The following is a 22,269-nucleotide window of genomic DNA, read 5'->3' as shown; positions in this document are numbered from 1 at the left end:
CATTGAGATATAGTAGTGCAAGATCTCTGCAGTTATGTCAATCTTGTGAGTGGTGCACGGGAACAAGAAATGAACGGTGTCCATGACCTCATCCAGAGTTTGCTCGTAAGCGAACTTACTTTCAGAGTGTTTCTGAAAGGAAGTTTTTGTGGCAGGAATGAGATTAAATATATTGGTAGTGGGATGCAGCAGTTTTCTACAGGTCTTGCAGTTTACAAAGGCTGATTCAGGCTTTTCTGAAAGCTGTGTTGGTGCGACAAGCCCCTGCTAGCATTCTGAACATGTCGTGTGCCTCAGAAGTTTTCGGCACAAAAACCCAGTAACATAGTATATAATAGTCTTTCACATTTGCAGATTGGTAAACATGATCAAACACATCCTCACATTCTACTTCTGCGTCAACAAGGCCATCAAGGTTTCGCTTCAGCTTCTGTAGTTTACTTTCCTGGTCGGAATCATTTTGAAATGCTGATGTAAAATCTGACAGCGTAAGAAATTCTGACTCATTTACAATCTGGATCTGGCAGTTGGCAAATGTCGGCATCGACGGATGCTCGTTCTGACCACCTGCCTGGCGAATTATTCCAAAAAACCTTGCACGAATACCCTGATTAAACTTCCTAATGAGCACGTATTTAAAACCACAGACCCCAAGCAGATATTTAGAGAGTTCGATTGCGGATAGGATAGTCACATGCAAGCCCTGAGCAGTTGACTCTGTCAGAAAGCACTTGCGGGATATTCTGCCAGAAACAACCTCCCACTGTCATGTGTTCAGCCAATGCAGAGAGGACGCTAGCACCCTTAGATCTCCACCGCCTAGCTTCAGGCCCTCTTTCGGATGACATCGGTTGAGCGCATCAAAGAGGTCATTCAGTTTGAGGGTAAAATCCACAGTGGCTTTCACGTTTTCCAGACCTAACACTCCTCTGCTCGAGTAGTACTCCAGACCTTTAGCAACACTCCTGCTGAATACTTGCGTAGCCAATTTAACCTGCATTTTTTTTCGTATTAAATGGGGGCAGATGAGCAAGCATCAGCTTTGGAAAACCCCTAAGGTAGCCAGGCAGCTTGCTGTCTTCAACATACAGTTTGTTATAATGCACCCACATTACGCGGCTCACCTTAGTTAACAACACCTTCTGTTTCAGCAGGCGATTCCTCACACATTTCACCGGATGTGGTGCATCAGAAAAAACAAACGCTGCGCTTATCGTCCAAAAGGGGAATAAATGAGTTTTGTACATGTTATAGTCAGCCAATTACAGAGAACTGTTTCCACATAGCTCTGAGTTGTTGCCCCATCACAAACAATGGGGTCAATGAACACTCCCGCATCCTCAAGCAAAAAATAGTTTGCAGTACTAGTTGTGCGAGCACTGTTCCTTTTTGTAGGCCCTTTGCTTGCAAAGACGGCAATCGGCTAAGAATAGCTGTCACCAAACGGACGAAATATGCACATAAGCCCATGGTCTGCAAGTTGTCCGAAGAGCTTGCCGCTTCACCAAAGTCCGCAAAGCCAGCATACGTCATTGTCTTAGCGTTTACTCTCATCTCCCTTCCTAACTTGAATTTCATCAGACACTAAGATGCCATGGCGCTCACAGCTAGCCTTTGTGGAAATCTTCTTTTTGAAGGCCGCAAAGAAACGAGAATCAAATCCTTCTTTGATCCGAACCATTGACAGGTACTTTTGTACCCTGGTCACACAAGACAGTGGCAAGATCTCATTGTCTCCCAGAAATGAATGACCAGATGGACTCGAATATCCAAAAGCAGGCATATCAAAATTAAGTGCGCCGTGTACCACCTGTTCTTTTCGATTCGGCATCTAGCAACAGACACACATTCCTTAATTAACAAATCATTAAGCGTTCCTTTGACCTTTTCACTGCATTTCTTGCTCTACGGAAAGCAAGAATGCCATCCTGATTTGGTACAGATGTGAAGCGAAAACGCTTGATCTGTCTGGTTCCATTTTGGTGTCAGTCACCCTCTTTTGACGAATACGAAGCGTGTCAGAAAAACTTGAGCACCATTTGCATGTGATGTTGTTTACAGGAACAAAAAGGTGGTATTTTTTGTGCCGCCAATGTTTGCAAGCATCGACAGATGTGTTTATCCACTGGGACATCCAGAAAGTGCGTCTTTGGTCCTCTGCCTCAGATGGGCATTTCATACAGGCTTTGCAGAAACATCTTGACATCTTCAATTGACGCAAAATCATCATCGATGTGAAACTCCTGAGTTGATAAGCGCCTTCCCATCACAACCACAGACAACTGCATGCTCTGGTCAATGTAAACGATCTTTGAGGTGACCAAGTGATTTTTTTCTTCAGCAGTGATAGCGCTTGTCGTCATTCCATGCACCTTTGGGCTTGTGCTTTACTGCATTTCTGTAAAAGCTACGTTGTGGACGCCATCAGTGTCTCGCCTGTGATAACCCCACGATATAGACGGAAAAATCGAGGGTGCTGACAGCTTAGACAAATCGTTGAAAACTTGTACAAGGGGCCGTTCGGCTGGCTGTGTGACTTCCGTGGCATCAACCTTTATGGGAGCAGCATTGGAGATTTCACAGTATGAACGTCCTAAACGATCACTGTCACTCATTCAAATCGCCTGCCTCATGGGCACTCTCGGCTTCATGAGTGCGATAAACGCTCCTTTTGTTAGGAACGTTGACGAGCTGCCTGGCCGCTGGTCTTTTGCGCTGTTTGGTTAGCTTCGATAAGTGCGCTGGACAATCTGGAAAAATTGACAGCACGGAATCTTCAGCCAAACATGCTCTATGTGCAGTGCTTGCTAGAAGGTTTTTTTTTTTATTGTTTTTTGGTGCGCTACAGGAAAATAGGCAGACACTGCTTGAACCCATAGCCAGCGGCTAGTAAAGGGTCCAATGGAAAAAGTTCATTGGTTGCAGGCACCCAATCGTCAAAGTTAGAGACATCAGAAGTAGTAACTTTACAATAAACATAACAAAGTTAGTTATCGCTTATACATTCGTAAAACTACCAATGAAGAGAAGAAAATATAAACTAAAACCTCACAAATCAAACAAAAGCGCGTAGAACTTATACAAGAAATAAAGCAAAGAAAGATGAATGCATAATGTCACCACACTATAACAATACATAATGTCACATGTCGCGGAGAAATAACGCATCAGATACAATACAGGTATACGTAGAGGTTACATGGGTAATACCAGGCGAACAATGTAAGGTTACAGTAGGCAAATGCAAGTATGGACTCAAAGTGTTTCATTCATTTTAAGGTAGTATTCTTTTATTGCAATGGAAAAATTCTTGGCAAGCTTTACGTCACAGGGTAGAGAATTCCAGATTTTGACGCCCGTAAACTGCAGCATACGCTCACCATAAACGTTTCTTTTTATGGGTAAATTAAAATTTCCGTAAGTGTGGCTTCGGGTTGTACGTGACGGGATGTTAAATATAGATATATCGAAGGGGAGGTTGTTACTTACTATTTTGTGGATACATTCAGCAGTGTTTTTCTGACGAAGCAGGTCAAAAGGCAGCACGCGTAGTTTAATAAATAGTGGTTTGCTGGGTCTAGAGTAGTCTGAAAACGAGATTATTCTAAGTGCTCGCTTTTGTGAACGTCCAGTGGGTTCTAGGTAAGTATTGTACGTCCAACCCCACGACTCAATGCAGTATGACAGGTGAGTATGTACTAATGTGAAGTAAAGGACTCTCAGAATATTGACATCAAAATATTGGCGAAATTGATGAACAGCATAGCAACCCGATGCAATCTTCGTGCAAATGGAGTCAATCTGATGTTGCCAATGTAAATGGTTATCTAGGGTCACTCCAAGGTACGTAAGGACAGTGGTTGGTTCAAGCTGGGTCTGACTGATAGTTAATCTAATATCACTCGAGTCCAGCGATTTTTTCCGTGAATGGAACAGTATGTATTTAGTTTTCTTAGTGTTCAATGTTAATTTGTTCGCGAGATACCAGTCTGCAATTTTTTTCAATTCTGTGTTTGCGATGCTTTCTAGTTCGGCAGTATGACAAGCAGTAACGATAATGGCAGTGTCATCGGCATACATGAGAGCACTGGCTGAGGATAATACCTGAGGAAAATCGTTGACGTAAAGTGAGAAAAGTAACGGACCGAGAGTTGAACCTTGCGGTACTCCTGTGTATAAGCACCGCACATTTGATGTTAGGTTATTCATTGAGACAACTTGTTTGCGATCAGTAAGGTAACTAGAAAAAAAGTCAAGCACCCTATCACGAAATCCACATATTCTTAATTTATTAAGCATGATGCCGTGGTTCACTGTGTCGAAGGCTTTTCTTATGTCCAGAAATATAACAGCGGCCAGCTCATTGTTATCTAATGCACTGTTAATTGCCTGGGTGAGTGTAATGACTGCTGAGCTAGTAGAGTGCTTTGGGCGAAATCCATGTTGCTGGGGGCAGATAATATTGTATTTCTCAAGAAAAAGGAGAATACGTTTGGACAGAATTTTTTCAAATATGTTATTAATAACGCTAAGTACGGAAATAGGCCTGTAACTAGAGGGGTCAGAAGGGTCACCATCTTTAAATACAGGGGTAACTCGGGCTACCTTTAAGGGTGATGGGTATGTGTAATTCAGCAGGGAATGATTGAACAGCCGGCATAGTATGGGCGCTAAGATATCAATGTTTTCCTTAATAAGCTTTGCAGGAATGCCGTCCAAGCCTGCTGCCTTGTTTGTTTTCAACTCCATGACAACAGACAACACCTCATTGATTTCAACTTCGTGCAGAGCGAAAGAATTAACAACTGACGCTGGAAGATTATTGTCTGCACTGGCATCAGGAAGCTTTGCAGCTAGATCTGGACCGACACTTGTGAAAAATGTATTGAATTCATCAACAGTTTTTTCAGTGATATTAGAGGGAAGTGTGGGATATCTTTTCAAGTTTTGCGTGACCTCATTGATAACTTCCCACATTTTTTTTGGATTTCCAGCAGAACCTTGAATTCGGCTAGTAAAATATTCTTTTTTTCGGGCTCTCATTAAGGACACTTATTTATTACGCACGCATTTGTACTGATACAGATAATATTCGTTGCCTTTATGATGTAGCCATTTATGATACCAATAGTCCTTTCTTCTTAATATGTTCAATATTTCTTCGGTCATCCAGGGACAAATTGGTTTATGACGCTGGGAAGACGCTACACTTTGGCTGCTGCAATTTATAAGGTCAACCAGAGCGCTAATCAAGTTAGAGAACTCTATATTGACATCTTCATGATATATTAAGTCAGCATTGAGTAATAACAATTTGTTACGGAATAATTCATAATTTAACTTGGTTGTATTTCTTGGTTTCATACCTTTTACTTTTGTAGGTGTGTCTACCTTAACGAAAATTGGCAAGTGGTCCGAAATTGGTGTTTGGTAGACGCCAGCATGTACACCGGTGTCAATATTTGTCAGTGCATGATCAATAGATGTTGCCGAAAGGGTGGTTATGCGTGTCGGAGAAGCAATCAAGCTGCGGAAGTTGTATGATTGAAGAAGGTATGTGTAATCTGGGGCACTCGTGGAGCTAGTATCAATATTCATGTCACCAACGATAATAACTCGGTTTTTGTAGCTTTTAGTTAAACAGGACAAGATTGATTCCAGTTTATCAAAAAAATCGGCAAGATTTGAATTCGGAGGTCGGTAGACTACGCCCATTATAAGTCCGCATTCAAGTTTCACAAATAAGGCTTCAAGTTCGGGTGAACAACAAGAGACTGATGATAAGATAGTGTAGTGAAGGCTTTCTGTCACGAATAATGCCACACCGCCACCGCGAAACTGCGTGTCCCGTGGGCGTGATATTGTTGCATAGCCGGGAATTGATATATGTTCATGTTTCCTGAGCCACGTTTCAGTGGTCGCTATGATTTCAAAAAACTCCCCATTGCTGACGATAAAAGAATTTAAAGAGTTCAAGTTTCTGTTTATGCTGCGAACGTTACTGTGAAGTACAGATATGCCTTTCCTGGAAGCCATCATGAGCTAGAGTCGGTGTAGCTAGCATCGTTTAGTAGCTGTTCGCCAGAAACATTGGCTATTCTTTCCAGATCTGCTTCACAGGTAACGTGGACTACTTTCGATTTTTCGGCTTTCCTCATTAATATTTTTCCGTCGGAGACCCAAGCAAACTTCCAGCCTTTAGCGCGTTTAGTTTGAATTGCTTTTCCCAGCAGTATCTTATTTTCTGGGCATAGGTGTTCGTTGACGAATATAGGATCTGTTCCTTCAAATCCAAGCATCGATGTGTTCAGTCGCGTTTTTTTTTGCCGCCAGCAAAAATCTATCTCGGTTAGCCCGTGAGGCAAACCGTACAACAACATTTGGTGGCCCTTTGGCTTTTGTAGGCACACGATGTGCGATTTCAATGTCATGGCTGGATAGTTCTGTGCACAAACATGAAGCGACTGCCTCAACAACCTTATTAAGGTCCTCATTTTCAACGACAGGTATGCCCTTCAGTTCGAGATTGCTCTTTCTACTGTACTGCTTCAGTTCGATCAGTTGTTTTTTGGTGTCGCTGAGTTCGTTACTTAGTTTTCGGTTTTCTTTCTGACACTCAAGGCTCAGTTGTTTTGCATCTTCAAGTTCTTTACGGAGTGTCTTTACTTCGGCCCTGAATTCTTCAAAGTTCTCGTTGATGTAGTTCATTCCTGCTTTGACCGATGTGAGTTCTTCCTGTATAGCTGTGTTTGATGACTGCAGCTTCTTTACCTCATTCTTTAATTCTGTCATAACTTCCACGAATCTGGAAGTCATATCAGTCAAAACTCTGACTATTTCTTTTATACTACTTGGTGTTTTTTCGGCAAGTGTCTGTGCAAATTCGGTTAAAACATCCCTGGTTTTGCTTCCCATCGTTGCAGGGTGTACCGCTTACAGCATGTGCGAGAGTACAACACTGGCAAATTCAGAGCAGCCCAGCAGCCATAAACTACAAAAACAGAACAGATAATAACTTTGTTTTCCCACCTGCAACAAGCGAGGGCAGCGATTTAGCAGAAGTGGTAGCCACGGCTGCCGGTACCGCTCTGAATGTGCCTTGGTCGATGATCCATGGCTTTATATAGGTGAAGGTGACGTCTCCAGACGTTGGGCCGCCGCAGTAGAAAGGCACGTGTCTTGATGACGACGTCCGTTGCGCATGCGCGTAGCTCCTGATGTCCTTGCTGTTGACGACCGTTTCTTATCGGATGCCTGCAACAAGCGAGGGCAGCGATTTAGCAGAAGTGGTAGCCACGGCTGCCGGTACCGCTCTGAATGTGCCTTGGTCGATGATCCATGGCTTTATATAGGTGAAGGTGACGCCTCCAGACGTTGGGCCGCCGCAGTAGAAAGGCACGTGTCTTGATGACGACGTCCGTTGCGCATGCGCGTAGCTCCTGATGTCCTTGCTGTTGACGACCGTTTCTTATCGGATGCCTGCAACAAGCGAGGGCAGCGATTTAGCAGAAGTGGTAGCCACGGCTGCCGGTACCGCTCTGAATGTGCCTTGGTCGATGATCCATGGCTTTATATAGGTGAAGGTGACGCCTCCAGACGTTGGGCCGCCGCAGTAGAAAGGCACGTGTCTTGATGACGACGTCCGTTGCGCATGCGCGTAGCTCCTGATGTCCTTGCTGTTGACGACCGTTTCTTATCGGATGCCTGCAACAAGCGAGGGCAGCGATTTAGCAGAAGTGGTAGCCACGGCTGCCGGTACCGCTCTGAATGTGCCTTGGTCGATGATCCATGGCTTTATATAGGTGAAGGTGACGCCTCCAGACGTTGGGCCGCCGCAGTAGAAAGGCACGTGTCTTGATGACGACGTCCGTTGCGCATGCGCGTAGCTCCTGATGTCCTTGCTGTTGACGACCGTTTCTTATCGGATGCCTGCAACAAGCGAGGGCAGCGATTTAGCAGAAGTGGGAGCCACGGCTGCCGGTACCGCTCTGAATGTGCCTTGGTCGATGATCCATGGCTTTATATAGGTGAAGGTGACGCCTCCAGACGTTGGGCCGCCGCAGTAGAAAGGCACGTGTCTTGATGACGACGTCCGTTGCGCATGCGCGTAGCTCCTGATGTCCTTGCTGTTGACGACCGTTTCTTATCGGATGCCTGCAACAAGCGAGGGCAGCGATTTAGCAGAAGTGGTAGCCACGGCTGCCGGTACCGCTCTGAATGTGCCTTGGTCGATGATCCATGGCTTTATATAGGTGAAGGTGACGCCTCCAGACGTTGGGCCGCCGCAGTAGAAAGGCACGTGTCTTGATGACGACGTCCGTTGCGCATGCGCGTAGCTCCTGATGTCCTTGCTGTTGACGACCGTTTCTTATCGGATGCCTGCAACAAGCGAGGGCAGCGATTTAGCAGAAGTGGTAGCCACGGCTGCCGGTACCGCTCAGAATGTATTCAGCAGTTCAGGTTTTCGAGACAAAGCGAAGTTCAAAATGTCTCTCACAGACATGATCCAACGGTTGAAGAAGCCGATTCTTCCACGGAATGGCATGTCTTCACAGTTTCAGGTGGGCTTCGTCTTTCGGCGCTGAAAATAGTGAAAACTTTTGCTGGCATGACCTGTAGCCGGTTGTACAACACGGTACAAAGCACTTTCTTCCCATTGTCTGAAGACACGCTCGCTGAACAATCGTAAATACGACACCATGAAAGACACATGACGCAGCACTGCCAGCAAAAAACGTGAGAAAGAGCTGTGGGAGGCCCAGCAGGCCCGCACTATGATGGCCCGCAGCATGCAACTGCCATCTGTCGGGACGCATGCGAACCGCGAGTGTCTACTTCGCGCGCTCTTTTCGAAGGGAGAGCGGCGCGTTCAGGCACCTCCCCTGTTTTATACCATGTGCTCGACTGAGTAGTGTTGAAATACGGTTTCACAAGTAATTTCTTTCTACCCACTTACACAGATGTCCATATGCAGTGAAATTTACTGTAGTGTTTTTATTGAAATCATCCGTTTAGTTTCACGGAAATTTGAATGGATGAGCAGATACAGCCTGCCATGCATTCAGACCTTACACAGATGCAGTCACGAGACACGAGAGGCTGTGTCATGCTCCGAGCCAACAGTGTCAGCCAACAACACAAAATATGCAAAACTGAAATTTGTGCTTCCCGAAAAAAAAAACAAAATAAAAGAGGTATTTAGGCATGTTCTGACCCAAAGCAAGCCAGTAGGAATGCAATAAGTGTTCAGCTTTCAGCCATATTTTATGAACTGTGCAGCCTTTTCCTCTTAGCATCAACATGCTTTAAATGAACCTACACTAAGAATAAATAATACTTGTCAGTTGTCAGTATGAGGTGATGGCAGACAGACAACAGCCTCATCAGGATATTCATTACCTACACAAAAAATTTCGACATATATTGAGCACAGAAATAATTTACTAGTACCTTAGACTTAAGAGTTCACACTTACCTGTTTATGCTGAGCTCTCCACAGCTAAATGGTATTGGTATTTTGTTACCTTTTTTAATGCACTCTTGTATGTTGCTGCAAAAACATTACAAATCAAGAGGCCAACTCTTATGCGGTCTACACCACAAATGCCCCTTCACATGAAATACGGGAAGCAAGTTCACCATTATGCTATGTTAGTCCCCTGGGATTACATTGCAGCAGGATGTCAATTAGTCAATTATAAAGCTTGTCACGACCACCAGTCAATGCCAATGGCTGGACAGTCTCTTTTGAGGGGAAACTGATGGTATTTTTTCGCCTTGAGTAACATGCAACTACTCTATTCACTCTATTCTAAGCACCCCTTTTCTTTGCATGATTGCGATAAGTGAAATGGGTAGGGGAGTGGTGATGTTTGAAATATGTAAAATGAATCACCACCCCCTTTTTTTTGCAGCTTTATCTCTATGAGATTGGCACAAGAAATTACGAATTTGTTCGCTAAATAAATAAACATCTTTGGAAAACCCAAAGTTTGCTTGAACTTCCAGGCTGTAGGCAGCCTTCTACAAACTCGTTTCAATATCCGCTACGGCTCTCAAACTGACACCAAACCAAGCATTGTGCATCCGCAATACTCATGAAACCTGCCAAGCGCTGCTGATAGTGGGCCCACGTGACATGCTCATATTTATTGATTGCATTCGGTCAGTGTTCGGAGCTTTATGCTGCCATCTGTTACACAGCATCTATGGTCTCTAGAAAGACTTGCTAGTCTTCGTCTCCGTACTCCCCAATATGGAGAGGGACACCTGCTCTTGTAATGCATGCAACAGTGGTGCTGCACGTAGTTGGAGTGCAGTCGCCAACCTCACCGCCAATGCGTTCCTCTCTACCGGCAGTGCATCTTGTTATCGATGTTGACGGGTAATATGCACCTTTTACTTGTCGCAGCGGGAATGCCTTAAACCATGCTTACTATGCGTGTTTTCTCAAGCTGCGTTACTGTCGACAACAAAGTGAATGTTGAACGCAGCCCTTCCTACAGCCAGCCGAGAGAGAAAAAATTCATGGTCTGCTATAAACGGTAAACAGCTGCCTTGGAACTTAAAACCATACCTTATGACACCCAGCAGGGGGCACCTTTTAAAGCAGGTGTTTGTGTGTTTTGTGCGACACCACGGACCCCGAGCACCCACGCTTAGCCGTGCGTGGCATCGTCGTGTCTGGGGAAAAGGGGATCCTGGTGGTTGAGCCAATGCCGAGTGTCTGGACCCGTAAGGCCCCTCGGCAGAGGCGACACACCACATTGGCCCACGCTTCCCATAGACGGCACCTTCGGGCTGATCCACCCGGGGGAAATCGGCAGTCGCTTTTTCCTATCCTCCCCTCCATGTTTCACTTTCCTATCTTCTTTCTCAGAACTTTCCTGTCTTCTCCCTTCTCGCTTTTTCCTGGCGGCGAGGGTTAACCTTGTGTGGCTAACCACCCTGCGTTACGCCGTATTTGGTTATAGTCAGAGTGTACAGCTGACGTGGCCAGGATTCTTTGTACAAGCTCCTTTCCCGTCCCCTTGTTGGGCTCCATGGTGGGTGGCTGCCACTTTGGCCGCAAAATATTACATTTTATGGCTGCTTCTCTCTCTGGAACTGATCGCCCTCTCAAAAGAGAGCGGACCGATGTAACCCATGAATTTTTCCAAAAAACGAAGTTTTCCCAAAGTACTATGTGATACATAGTGAAGAAGAGCAAAAATCAGCGAGACTTATCTCCCCATTCATAGTTGAGAAATCACTGACAAGTGCACTAGGTGCAGGTTACAGGGTGAAAAAACTGGCAAGTGAAGACCTACTGCTAGAATTGAAAGACTACGGGAAATACTTGAAACTGTCCAACATTGAGTCTATCGGGGACATACCTGTCTCGATCACTGCTCATCGATCACTGAACACTGTCCGAGGTGTGATTTCAGAAAATGATTTCATACACTTGACAGAAAAAGAACTGTTAGAAGGACTTGCTGACCAGAACGTTGTAAATGTCCAGAGGATTAAGATAAGAAAAGAAAACAAAGAAATCCCGACAAAGCACATTGTCCTTACATTTGCTTCCAGTGCTCTCCCTGACACCATTGAAGTAGGCTACCTGAAGATAAGTGTAAGACACTATATACCGAACCCTAGACGATGCTTTAACTGCCAGAAATTCGGCCACGGCTCACAGAGTTGTCGTGGTCGCTGAACTTGTGCGAAATGCGCTTCAAAAGAACACTCAACTGACGAATGCACTGAAACCACATTGCGGTGTGCTAACTGTGAAGGAGAACACCCTGCTTATTCAAGGTCTTGCCCCACGTGGAAAACTGAAAAAGAAGTAATCACTATCAAAACAAAAGAAAACTTGTCATATAAAGAAGCGCGCCAAAAACTGGCCACTACTCCTGCTTTTCAGTTCACTGCAAAACCAAGTTATTCTGGTATGACACAACGGTGCGGGGTGCCACACCAGCATTTAGCACCTGCCCAGGCCACACTGAGTGTGCCTCGGGCAGAGCTACCCGCGCCCCAGGTGGAAGTGGCTCATGCTGCTCCCCCACCTCCATCTCAAAAGAAGGCTATGCAGCCCTCCGGGTTGACAAGCCTGAAGGTCTCTCCTCATGAGGCGAGGCCTAACACGAAAGAACACTTATCTCGGGCGCGCTCCTCCGCTGCCTCTGAAGAGGAGGCAATGGACACGAGCCCCTGTAGGGCTGTGCCTTCGACGTCAGACGGACGACGGCACAGCTTAGACCGTCAAAAAAAAAGACAGGCCCCGAGTCGTTGGGCCAAAAAAAACCTAAGCTAGTTTTTACATTTTCATAATATAAGATGGCGCGTATAATACATTGGAATTGTAGAGGACTACTAAATAATTACAGCGACATAAAGGACATCCTGGCTACATTCTCCCCATTGGCTTTGTGTCTCTAGGAAACCAACTTAGGTCCTCAGAACAAAAATTTCTTTAAGAATTATAAAATCATCTGCCGGGACCGGGAGCTGTCCAGCAGACTCTCGGGTGGTGTAGCTATCGTCGTGAAAACTGGAGTCGCTGCTCAGGAGCTGACTCTTAATATCAGACTTGAAGCGGTAGCAGCCACATTATTAACACATAAAACCATCACAGTATGTTCAGTATACCTCCAACCACACATCAAGATAACACTAGATGATTTAGAAGACCTTTTACAACAGCTTCCCGAGCCATATCTTTTAGTTGGTGATTTTAATGCTCATTCGTGTCTTTGGGGCAGCGAGCAAACAGATACTCGTGGTCAGCTTATAGAAGATTTTATTTTATGCAGCAACGTGTGTCTCCTAAACTCTGGCAATCCAACATACTACTCCCCAGCCACAGGCAAAGCGAGTTGTTTAGATCTGTCTTTTAGTTCACCTTCTATTTTTACCGATTTTAAATGGGAAGTTTTAAATAACCCGTACGGAAGCGACCATCTTCCTGTCATGATCAGCTTATCATCCTCACCATCAGTCATCCCGACAAAACCCAGGCGCTGGAAACTGCATTTAGCTGACTGGTCTTTGTTCAGGCAAGAAGCCAGTCTAAATGAAATATATTCAGAGAAAATTGAAATAGACAAAATGAATGAAATATTTACAGCATGCATTCTTGCGGCAGCACGTCTATCTATTCCCCAATCCACAGGAGTAGTGCACCAAAACCACAAAGTCTGGTGGACACAGGACTGTAAAGAAGCCAAAAAAGAACAAAATAAAGCCTGGGGTATTTTTCGGAGATACCCAACATATGAAAATCTGTCAGTTTTTAAAAAAGCAAGAGCCAAACCTCGATATATTCGTCGTAATGCCGAAAAAAAAATCATGGCAGAAGTATGTTACATCTATAAACAGCTCCACAACATCAAAAAAAACAAAAAAAACGTGGGAACAAATTCATAAACTAAATGGCAGTTTCTCCCCATTCACAATTCCAATCCTCACAGCTCCTAATACACAGACAAGCATCGAAGAACAAGCTAATATATTACGTGTGCATTTCCACAAAATTTCGAGTTCTGCACACTATAAAAAAACATTCTTAAAGTACAAGGACAGGATTGAAAAATATAGGCTTCCTACGAGGGGCAGCACGAACAAACCTTACAATAGGTTGATTACGCTGCAAGAACTGAAAGATGTTCTCGCTTGCGGTAAAAAAACTGCACCTGGTCCTGATGAGATTCAACATGAGATGCTCGCCCATCTATCAGAAGCATCTGTAGAAGCGCTTCTAAAGTTTTTTAACAAAATCTGGGTACTAGCTAAAATACCGGAGACTTGGAAAAGAGCCATAATTGTGCCGTTCCTAAAACCCGGCAAGCCGCCGACCTGTCCTGGGAGTTGCAGGCCTATAGCCCTAACTAGTTGTTTGGCAAAATCTTTTGAAAGTATTTAAACACTAGATTAACCTTTATTTTAGAATCAAGTAAACTTCTTAATATTCATCAGTGCGGTTTTAAGAAAGGATGCTCAACTACGGACCACCTAGTACGCCTCGAAAACACTGTCCGCGAGGCGTTTATACATAGACAGCATTGTCTTGCTGTTTTCTTCGATCTAGAAAAGGCATATGATACAACTTGGAGATTCGGCATCCTACGTGATCTAGCAGCTTTGGGCATCCGTGGTCGAATGCTCAGTGTTTTAAAAGACTTTCTTTCACATCGTTCATTCCAAGTGCGCCTCGGTACCACCTTGTCAAGAAGCTTCATTCAGGAGAATGGGGTACCTCAGGGGTGGATTCTAAGCACAACGCTTTTTGTTATAAAAATCAATTCCATTACAATGAAATCCCAAATTCCATTATGTGTTCACTACGTAGATGACCTCCAGATAGCCTACACCTCTTCCAATATATCAACATGTGAGAGACAAATACAAATAACAATAAATAAACTAGTGGCATGGGCCGACAAAAATGGGTTTCAGTTTTCTCCACAAAAGAGTGTGCCAGTTATGTTTTCACTCAAACGGGGTATTCAGAACAACCCTGTCTAGCACTTAAATAGAACCGAATTACCATTAAAAGAAGAGCACAAGTTCCTAGGCATTACTTTCGATAAAAAAACTCACATTTCTACCTCACATAAACACACTAAAAAAGAAAGCCTCAAAATCTTTTAACATACTGAGTTCTTTCGCGGAAACATTGGGGTTCCGACAGGGCATGTCTTTTACATGTATACCGTTCTGTTGTACGCTCCCGCGTGGACTATGGGAGTATAGTGTACGGTTCAGCTAGGCCTTCATATCTAAAAAAACTGGACCCGGTACATAACTTAGGCCTGCGCCTTGCATGCGGTGCATACAGAACATCCCCTATAAGCAGCCTGTATGTAGAAACAAATGAGCCTTCACTGGAAGACAGACGAATAGCCATCACATGTGCTTACATTCTAAGAATAAGGTCACAGAAAAAACACCTCTGCTATCCAGTTGTCACAACTTGCCCCTCTCGATTAATTTTCACAAATAAACCCAAAGCAACAAGACCACTGATCATGCGATTCGAAGGCATGTGCAGTGAGCTGCAGATCCTGGACACCTTGCCTGATGTCGCACAAAGCAACAGCCCTCTACCTCCATGGTATAGTATTCCTGAAATCTGTGACCTCAGTTTCCAAAAACAAAAACCCCACAAGAGCACATTATTCAGGAATTCCTAAATTTGCAGGAAAAGTACAAAAACTTCACAGACTTTTATACCGATGGATCTAAAACTGCTGTGTACACTGGAAGTGCAGTTGTGCAAGGAGATTCTGTGGAAATCATAAGACTTCCACACTGTGCGTCTATTTTCACTGCTGAATCCTATGCCATTTCTGTTGCCGTAGAGAAAATATTAAAAGAGAATGTCATAAACAGCATTATATTTACAGACTCTCTAAGTGTTCTCACAGCTCTAAATTCCAGAAATGCAGCCGCTCCTTTACTCGGAAACATAATACACAATATAACAGCAGCCATAGCTCGAGGATACAACGTAAAATTCTGCTGGGTCCCGAGTCACGTGGGCATTAAAGGCAATGACAGAGCAGACACATGTGCTGCTGAAGCCCGCGACAAGCAAATAAAGAGTATAAGCATACCTTACAAAGACTGTACGAAACTTGTACATCTCAAATTAAAAGAAAAATGGCAGTCTGCCTGGGACAGTGAAGTGGGAAATAAACTACACTTAGTAAAGCCCATTTTAGGAGAATGGATGTCGTGCCGGCATAAGGAGCGTTTTATAGAAGTAATCCTATGCCGTCTCCGCATTGGACACGTGCACCTGACACACAATTTTTTGTTGAAAAAAGAAGAGAAACCACGATGCGAAAAATGCGGAGAGGAACTAACTATTAACCACATTTTATTCACGTGCGCAAGTCTTGAAAGGACAAGAAAAAACTTTTTTGCAAAATTTTACAAAGAATACATTCCTTTTCACCCTAAACTGATTTTAGATGATGATGGACTTGTTGATTTATCTTGTGTTTTCAGTTTCATAAGGGAAGCAAATGTTTTACACAAACTGTAGGAAAAAATGAAACATACTTCATTAAGAGAAACTGAAACCTTGTGCTAGGCACATCATGGTGTTGGCAGCTTAAGCGCCATTGGATCTAAAACAACCCAAGTTTTTAAAAGGAGATTTTTTAAACAAATTAGTTTTTAATACACTCATTTTCCCATTTCTTGCAAAATAAAACTTTCACCTTGCTCGTGGCGCATGATAGCCTTAGTTGCTTATGCGCCAAAAAACCCAACACAACAACAACAACTACTTGCCGGTGTTGTGCATCCCCCCGCATACAATGCATTCGGGCTTGCACGTCGGTAGTTCTTCATCCGTTGACTCCGGGTTGTTCTCGGCGCATCTGCGGCAACGCTCTAGCCATGGCTTGTAGCACACATCCGTCCGTCCTGTGCCCCGTCTTCATACAGTTGTAACATGTCTCCACCCGCTCTCGGTACGGGTAGATGGCGAACACTGATCCCCAGTAGAAAACTTGTCTTGGGAGCCTTTCCTCTTCAAAGGTGATCAGAATAGATCTTGACTTGCCGATTCTCCTTGCGTCGAGTACGGCGATGTTCGGGTTCCGCTTGATAAAGCCTTGGAGAACTTCCTCCGGAGTTCCGATGTAGTAGGCGTTGTATACGACGCCCTTAATAGCGTCGTCGGGTGCCGCGATGTAGGGCGCCATGCCGAGGGTCTTCTGGTCTATAACTATGGATTTAATGTTCACATAAGTGCTCGCTCGTTAAGGATTGGGCGTGCTGATCGTGTACGTGTTGTTCCCGGAGTTGATCCTTGAAATATCTTCGTCCAGGACGTTTACATAAGGTAGGTTTGCAGACGCGCACATGGCCTGCAGTAGGCGACGTGGCACATAGTCATTTAAATTCCAGCCTCTTGGCCTGAAGAATATTTTATAGTCCCTCTCCGGAAGCTTCGTAATTGATGCCCTCTTGCGGATGTTGGGATCTTGCCTGCTTTTCTGAATGACAAATTTCTTCCTATAAATAAATCGCTCAGCTACAGAGCCAGTAGTTGTTGTGGCTGTAGGAAGAAGCAAAAGAAAATGCACGGGCCTGCTACTGGTCTGTAGCTGTCACCTCCGCTGCCTTGTGCGGACAGAAGAGAAAATATAGAAGATTTGGTTTGGTTTGTAGGGTTTAACGTCGCAAAACGACTCAGGCTAGGAGATGCCGTAGTGGAGGACTCCGGGAATTTTGACCCCCTGGGGTTCTTTAACGTGCACTGACATCGCACAGCACATGGGCACATTGCTTTTCTCCTCCACCGAAAAGCGGCCGCCGAGGCCGGGATTCGAGCCTACGTCCTTGGGAACAGTAGTCGAGCGCCGTAACCACTGCGCCACGCCGGCGGGGCAAAATATAGAACAAAGGAAAAATAAGAGGGAGAGAAGACGCACGCCGCAACAACAGCCGTCGTCCACCACCGAAGCAGTGGCGGGTGCAATGACGGCCTACAACTGAGCCTACAGAGCCAGTAGCAGGCCCGTGCATTTTCTTTTCCTTCTTCCTACTATCGCAACAACAACAAGCATAGTTTATCTCGAAAAGAAATATTTCCTGAATTCCAAGAAAGAAGCAAAGTAACATGGATCCCCGTGAGGACTATCACTTAGGGTAGAATGCGCATGAGTGCTTTCGAAACACCAAATCAAGGTACGTTCAGGATGTAACCAATGTGGGACGAGTCTAGATATTACAGATGGCGACATGGGCGCACATCGTTCGGTAATGGCGGTAGGAAGAAGGGAAAGAAAATGCAAAGACCTGCTACTGGCTCTGTAGCTGACCCACCACCGCTGCCTCATGCAGAGAGATTGATTGATTTATTTATAGAAAAGGAATGGCGCGGTAACTGTCTCACTTTTTTCTGTGGACACCTCAACTGCTCCGTAGGGAAGGGAGGAATGTGGCAGTGAAAGTGGAAAGAGAGAATGACGGGCCGTAGTGGAGAGCTACGGAGTAATTTCGACCACCTGGGGATCTTTAACGTGCACTGACACCCCACAGCACACGGACGCCTCTTCGTTTCGTCTCCATCGAAACGCAGCTGCAGAGGAGGAGGAGGAGGAGGAAAAACTTTATTTAGCCCTATATTACTTGGCTGTTTTTGGACGTCTTCAGAGATGTCTGCTTGTTGAATCCACAAGAGTCTTCACCGTCGACTTTTGCACAATGGTCGGTTGCCCTCAGTACAGGGGTCCGCTGGCTACTGCCGCCCGTTGGGCTCACTGTACCAGACCTTGCTGGTCTTCGCAGCGGTCGCTGGACAGCAGTCTCTCCCATTGCTTCGCATTCGGGTTTCGAATTTTGGGGACCACATCTATGTTTTGACAGGCCCATGTGATGTGATATAGTGTTGGTTTTTCATCGCACCACGGACATCTGTCGCAGCTGCCGAGGTCGGGTTCAAACCCAAGTACTCCGGCACAGTAGTCGGGCGTCTTACCACTGCACCACCCCGGCCGGGCACGTGCAGAGAGAAGAGAAAATAGAGAAGTAAGAAAAGGAAAAGGGAGAGAAAGATGCGCGCCGCAACAACAGCCGTCATCCTTCCTTTGGATGACGGATCCCCGTGAGGACAATGACTTAGGGTAGAATTTACACACAAGATGTTTTTTAGTGCAACTGAAATGCCCAGGCCAAAATTCAAAAGGGAGCTTATGCATATAAGCGCGTTTTTCTACACGACAAGCAAGCACCCTGCATTCCCCTACCGGCTCTTTGGCATTAGCAACCGATTTTCGGTCTTTTCCGCCGTCCCTAATATGTCGACTCGTGTCACATTGGTTACATTCCAAACTTAGTTTGATTTGGAATTTCGAAAGCACTTCACGGACAGCCGTCCGCACTGTGCGGAGAAGTCTTTGGGCTTCTACCACATGGTATGGGCTTGCTCATCCAACCCATTTATTCATCCTCGCCCCAATACCATTCGAGAGGACTAGGAGGCGACCCTGTCCAGCTGCTATGACCTGCAGGCCCAAATGGCATTGGTCGAGCGCGCCCGGGCAGCGGCCGACGCCACTGGGGTCCTGTACTAGGGACCCCACCTAGTTTCTGTAAGGGCTGGATCATCAATGATCCGGCTCATGCATACCTTTAAACGTTTATCACCACCACAGCACCACCACCTGCCAACCCCTGCAGAATTGTGGTCAGGTCTTGATAGTGTTTCTTTATTCTGATTGGCTGAGCTCTTTTGTGAGGTCACAGGCACCTGTCGCGCAAGTAATAGGGTTCAGAAGCTTCCAGTACGTCCCAGTAAGTAGCCAAGAAATACAACACTAGAGCCAATACCTCCTTCAGTTACGCCCTACAATTTGGAGGGCCATGGTCCGAAACGCTTTTGCCGCGATAAAAAAAATTCGGAGGACGCTTAAGCTTCACCTTTAAGAATGGAATGCGATAGCGTTATCGAGCAACTTGCTATATTAATTTTTATGATTGTGCCGCGAAACCTTCAAAACAGTATTTGTTGTTTTTTAACAGCCGCCAGCATACAGGCTTATCACTCTGATTCTGGACAGCGTATCAGTTCTGTAATCTTTGTTTGTTAATGCTCGATGTCGCGAGTCACACCTTTATCAGTTTTGTTGTAGCGCAAGATGCACCGAGATCTGTCTTGAAGGTTCCGGCCACTTGGGTGTCTTTCCACAATGTTCCAGCCCGTGCTGGTAGCTGTTTGTGACGTTATCTAGATTGTTCTGTGCAGCATTTAAATTGAGCGTTGCCGAGTGTGACGGGCATTCTTTGTTCGACGATCGACGAGCACGTTTGTTTCTATCGCCGCCGCCGAGTTGCTTAGTTCTTTTGCGGGCGCAAGTCAGCCCAAATAAACAGTTTCTTTAGTGCAATCATCGACCCTTCAATTGTGTCGTCGACCTCGTCACCACTACGTGACATCTGGTGGAGGTGCTGCCTTTGATCCTTCAAGCGAAGACCCAAGCCGTGTTTCTGTCGCCCTGGAAGACCAGCCTGCAGGTCACCAAGCCAGCCGCCGACTTCAAGGCCTACAACCCGAGCACGGTCTGCTGCTTGACCCCATTCGATCTCGGAAGGCATCGACGCTGACAATGGCCCAGCCTACAGCACCGGTTATTTTCGTCCAACCGCGGGAGCCCCCCTGCTTCCATGGACTACCGGATGAAGATGCGGGAGATTGGATGGACCTTTTCGACCGTGTGGCAGATTTCAACGGCTGGAATGACGCCGCGAAACTTAGGCAAGTCTACTTTGTTCTTCAAGGACATGGCCGAGTTTGGTTCGAAAATCATGAGGCAACTATGAAGGATTGGGAGACTTTCAAGGAAGCGTTTTTGACTGCCTTTTCAAGCATCGTCCGAAAGGAAAAAGCCCAGGTCCTTCTTCAGTCAAGACTGCAACTTCCTAACGAGTCTGTCCTGGCGTACGTTGAGGAGATGAAGCGCCTCTTTCGCCGCGCCGACCCTAACATGACTGAAGGTGAGAGAGTCAAACTTTTAATGCGAGGCGTCAAAGAATCGCTTTTTGGAAATCTTGTCCGAAATCCGCCAAAAACAGTGGCTGAATTTGAAACGGAAGCGTCTGCCATCGAGAAGACGTTGTACACCCGGATGCGCCACTACGAGCGGCCACTTCAGCCAGATTACTCAAGCCACTACCCCAGCGCACCTGCAAGTGGGGAGAACCTTCGTACTTCATCCGGGAGATCGTGCGAGAGGAGCTCCGCCGAATGCAGCCATCATCGCAACAACCCGAGGTGGCGACGCTCGCGAACGTCGTCCGTGGAGAAGTCCAGCAGGCGCTGGGCGTTCCTGAAGCGACGGCTGCGACTGTTCCAGCACAAGAGGCAACAGCGATGAACTACGCTGGTGCATTACGTCGCCCTCCGCCCCGACATGATGACTTTCCGAGCCCTCGCCGCTACCGGCCTGTTCCTGAAAACCGCCCCTTGGCTCCCGCCCGCCAAGCCTACCAACGACACACGAGCCCCAGGAAGTGCGACGCATGGAGGACAGCGAACAACCGGCCATTATGCTTCCACTGCGGTGAGGCCGGCCACATTCTGCGGCACTGCCCGTACCGACGAATCGGTCTCCGCGGATTTGCAGTCGACGCTCCACGACCACGCCCAGGTGAACGACCGCAAGAAATCGACAACTATCTGCGTAGCGGTGAGATTGCGCCACCAAGCCGTCGATTCAGGTCTCCATCGCCGTACAGGGCCCGCTTTGCGTCGCCAGGACGTAACTATGATGGTAGTGTGCGCGGAAGGTCACCAAGCCGCCGTAGGGGACACTAAAGGCAGCAACCTTTGGAGGTGAGGTTGCTCAACGGCGAAAAGACGAAGATTCTCCGCCGCCGACGACCACTAACGATGACGCAACCATTTCATCGCCACTCCACACGACGACATCGACGACAACACGACCAGAGTGCAAGCAGGCACCGCCGCCCAGCGAAGTAACAACGGTATGCCCCGGCCATGACCTGAAGAAACGACGGAGCCGAGATCGGACACTAAGGCCCACGTGCAATGCGAGGACGCGAACAAGTGACCTTGAAGTTGATATCGACGGTCGCAGAGTCACTGCCCTAGTAGACACCGGAGCTGACTATTCAGTCATTAGTGGACCGTTAGCCTCTCAGCTCAGAAAAGTTACCACCGCTTGGGATGGCCCGCTGATTCGCACCGCAGGTGGCAACCTGATTACTCCATCGGGATGATGCACTGCAAGAATAATCGTAAATGGGCGTACTTACCCCACCAACTTTGTGGTCTTGCAGCAGTGCTCCCGAGACGTGATTTTAGGCATGGACTTTCTAAATGAACATAGGGCTATCATCGACCTGCGATCCAAGCTCATCAAGCTCTCTGCAGAAAAAGCCATTCCTGCTACGACGACTTCGACGCAACCCATCGCTCTAAACGTCCTCGATAAAGAATTGACCGTTCCGCCCCGATCAAGCATCGCAGTCTGCGTTGGTAGCGCAAACATTGAAACCGCTGAAGGCATCGTGGAAGGAAATATCCAATTGCTCTTAGAACGAGGTGTCGGCATCGCAAGAGGCATTACGAAGTTCTGGAGAGGTCAAGCTCAGGTTCCGGTAACAAACTTTACCGAAGAATACCGGCATCTCAACAAGGGCACGACGATAGCTTTTCTCGACGAATTAGCGGACCTCAAAGATGTATTCGCCCTCCACGACCAAACGCTGGAAGACGCACCAGACCTATTCCGTCAGCCCACA

At 46.2% G+C, this 22,269-nt stretch overlaps 1 pseudogene; it reads right to left on the bottom strand.

The window, feature by feature from the left end:
• Nucleotides 1-1,887: 1,887 nt before the first annotated feature.
• LOC146176812 (uncharacterized) lies at nt 1,888-8,657 on the bottom strand (annotated as a pseudogene).
• Nucleotides 8,658-22,269: the final 13,612 nt, after the last annotated feature.

This window comes from Amblyomma maculatum, chromosome 10 (genome assembly GCF_055883805.1).
Source record: "Amblyomma maculatum isolate TAMU_Amacu chromosome 10, ASM5588380v1, whole genome shotgun sequence".
NCBI classification, from domain to species: domain Eukaryota; kingdom Metazoa; phylum Arthropoda; class Arachnida; order Ixodida; family Ixodidae; genus Amblyomma; species Amblyomma maculatum.
The sequence above is the reverse complement of the archived record's forward strand: the minus strand, read 5'-3'. Positions and strand labels throughout refer to the sequence as shown.